Below are 3,748 nucleotides of genomic sequence, written 5' to 3'. Positions count from 1 at the left end.
GCTCCAGGTATCAGAACCTCTTGGCCCTTTAGACAGTGCCTGTCCTTGCTGACCAAGCCATCTTCTAGAAACAGTCTTTCTCAGAACTGCACCACTGGTGAAGACACTTGAATTGTTGCTATCTTCAGACCCTTAGGGCCCTTATGGGACCAGGGTCCTGTCTGGCAAATGTATTTCCCAGGTGTCTCCCATATCACATAGCTCTGGTCAGGCCCAGAATGGCTTCTGAGATCCTATGAAATCTGGCATCAGAGGAAAGGGCTACTCTGTTGTAGAATAGAGTGGAGCCTGGCAGCCCAGCAGTCCCTACCTATGGCTCAGCCTGTACCTCCATGGCCTTGAGCCAGGGGCTGATCCTAGAGAGCCTGGCTCTAGGATGGGAGCCACAGGCGCATGTGCACTGTGATCCCTGCCCGACTCCCACCTCGTGTATCCAGGCCTAAGTGAACAGCTCCGCCACCCCAGCCTTGTAGGCTATCTTCCTAGAGCTGTGGTTCCCTGCACTACACTCCTGATGCAGAGTGGGGAAGGTCTGTGAGTCAGACTCTAGTGACCTGTGCTGGCAGGATACATGGGGGGGGGGTCAGTTTCCCCAGGTGTCTCTATCAGTAGAATTCCCAGTGGTACCCAGCATGGCAAGGCTAAGGAGTTCCTTGAGATCAGGGTACAGGGAACTGAATTTTGGAGAAGGATGAACCTTGGCATTGCTGTGAATCCTGCAAAAGTCCCCGGGGGGGGGGGGGCAGGTCCATCCCTGTCAGTGCTGGATCCAGGGTGCATGGATGCTGAGTCACCAGGTCTGGCATGTGCACAGACACTCCGCCAACCTACCTCCAGGCATCTGGATCCCTTGGTCTTCAGATAGAGCCTTCCCTCACCCACCAGGCCATTTTCCTAGGGTAGACTTTCCCATGTGTCATTGATGAGGACATTTGAATTGTAGTCACTATCAGACGCTATATGGCCCTACTGTTCATACAGGGCTAGGCACCGGTTTGGCAGTCATAATTCCCAGATGCTTTGTTTTAGTGGCAAGTTATGTTCAGCGAAGTGTTCATCGTTCCTAGCAATTTATTTAATACAGGTTCACTGTGGGAATTTCACAAACCAGTAACGTACAGGATACTGTCTTTTACTAAGCCAGTAAAGAAATGACAAGTCCAAATCAATCACAGATTAATTATACTATTGTTCCAGGCAAGGAAAAACTTAAAGATTAAAGTCCAAATTTAGCAAGGTGTACCTTTATATGATTTGGGAGAGATAGTTTAGTCAACCAAGGCCTGATGTCCAGGGGCCAGAGTCAAAGGAAAAGTCCCTGTTGCAAGAGCATGTTGTTAGCAAATGATGCCACGGGGATTGACAGGAAAGATGATATTCTTCAAAGGGCCACTATATAGCTTTTGCTGATAAAATAGTTGTCTCTCCTGTTGCAGGAGCCAATTGTCCCAACATCTCCCCACACCCCACCCTGCTCCTGCAAAAACAAAAACAAAACAAAACAAAACAAAACAAAACCCTAAATGTCCCAGATCATTCTCCGGAGTGGATGGAGCCCGGGAGCAGCTTCAATAATCCAAATTCATCTGTTATAGAGTCATCACAAGCATGCCTTGCTTTTAAACAAAAAACAAAACAAAAAAACCAGCAAAATTTTTTTTGAAACAACAAAACAAAAACTAGTACTAATTACTTTTCTGACAATACACAAGTACTCAAATTAACTAGTACTGAGGGAGGAAGGGGCCTTGTCTCACACGAGCGCATGTGGGTAGGTACAGGGCATTTGTCATTATTGCAAAAATGAATTTTAATCTTTAATCTTTAGTTTGATTTAGCATTGCTTTTAGTATGGCGCTGACACCAGCTGTGTGGAAAGGGCTCTGGAGAGATTTTCATAGCAGCACACACCTGCGGCTGTACTCCGGTCCCGCGGGCTGCAGGGCAGCCAATACTGCTTCGTCAAATACATCCTTGAGGCCTTTCTGTGAGAGTGCAGAACACTCCATGTACTTGACCGCCTTCAGGTCATGGGCTCTTCAGCAGTCTCTGGAATGATAGGCTTCAGTTTGTTCTTGGCAAGTTTCTCAATCACAGAGGGGTCATCTTGGAGATCAGTTTGGGTCCCAACAAACAAGAAAGGAGTCTTTGGACAATGATGAGTTATCTCAGCTTCACATTTTCAAATGAGGATGGAGAGATGACTGAAAAACAGACTAGAAATACATCTGTTTGTGGATAACTCAGCAGTTGTAATCTGTCATAATCCTCTTGCCCTGCAGTATCAAAAGGTCCAAGAATATATGACTCTCCACCAATCAAAACTGTCAATGCATAGTTATCAAAAACAGTCGGTACATAGTCAGATGGAAATTTGTTTGTTGTGTAGGATATCAGGAGACATGTCTTACCAACAGCATCATCGCCCACAACAACACACTTAATTGTCTGCATTGCTGGAACAGTTTTGTTTCCACTTAAAATACTTCAAATTCGATAATGACCTCAGCTTCTCCTCCAGGGCATTGGCAGCACTCAGTTTTGTGTTTCTTTTTCAAGATTTCCGTCTATTCAGGGTCTTTCATGGTTCCATACAAATTTTAGAATTATTTTTTCTAGTTCTATGAAAAATGATGTTTGTATTTTGATAGGGATTGCTTTAAATCTGTAGATTGCTTTGGATAGTATGGATAGATTTTAACAATCTTTGTTCTTGCAGCCCATGACCATGGAATATCTTTCCATTTGTTTGTGTCATCTTCAACTACTTTCATCAGTGTTTTATTGTTTTCAGAGTATGGGTCTTTCCCCTCTCTTGTTAATTCATAGGTATTTATTTTTGGTGCAATTGTAAATGGGATTGTTCTATTAATTTCTCATTCTGCTACTTCATTATTAGTGTATAGATATGCAGTAGATGTCTTTGTATTGACTTTGTATCCTCACTGAATCATACTGAATTCATTTATCAGCTCTAATCGTATTTTGGTGGAGTCAGGGTTTTCTATATAAAATATCATGTCATCTGCAAATAGTGAAACTTTTGTTTCTTTCTTACGAATTTGGGTGCATTTTATTTCTTTTTTTAAAAAATATTATTTATTTATTTGACAGAGAGAGAGAGAGAGAGACAGCAAGAGAGGGAACACAAGCAGGGGGAGTGGGAGAGGAAGAACAGGCTTCCTGCTGAGCAGAGAGCCCGATGCAGGGCTCAATCTCCAGGACCCTGGGATCGTGACCTGAGCTGAAGGCAGAGGCTTTAACCTACTGAGCCACCAAGTGCCCCCGGGTGAATTTTCTTTCTTTTTCTTGTCTGATTGCTGTGGCTGGGACTTCCAGTTCTATGAGGAATAAAAGTGGTAAGAGTGGACATCCTTGTCTTATTCCTGATCCTATGGGAAAAGCTCTGTTTTTCCCCATTGAGTATCATGGTTGCAGTGAATTTTTCATATATGGCCTTATTATGTTTAGGTATGCTTTCTCTAAACTTAATTGGTTGAAGTTTTTTTTTTTTTTATCATGAATGGATGTTGTACTTTGTCAGATGCTTTTCTGCATCTAATGAAATGATCATATGGCTTTTATCCTTTCTCTAGCTGATGCAGTGTATCATGTTGAATATTAAACCACACTTGTATCCCAGGAATAAACCCCACTCTACTGTGGAGAATTATTTCTAATATATTTTTGGATTTAATTTTATAATTTTTTGATAATTTTTTCCTCTATATATTTGTCAGGAATATTG

The 3,748-nt window shown here is 42.6% G+C and overlaps 1 pseudogene across 1 annotated transcript; it reads right to left on the bottom strand.

Moving 5' to 3' along the window:
• Window positions 1-1,895: 1,895 nt before the first annotated feature.
• On the bottom strand, window positions 1,896-2,486 carry LOC309855515 (cell division control protein 42 homolog pseudogene; annotated as a pseudogene). Its single transcript has one exon. The product of its transcript is annotated as a cell division control protein 42 homolog pseudogene (transcript).
• Window positions 2,487-3,748: the final 1,262 nt, after the last annotated feature.

This window comes from Mustela nivalis (assembly GCF_964662115.1).
Source record: "Mustela nivalis genome assembly, chromosome: 20".
Lineage (NCBI taxonomy): Eukaryota > Metazoa > Chordata > Mammalia > Carnivora > Mustelidae > Mustela > Mustela nivalis.
Note: the sequence above shows the minus strand (reverse complement) of the source record. Positions and strands in the feature narration are given on the sequence as shown.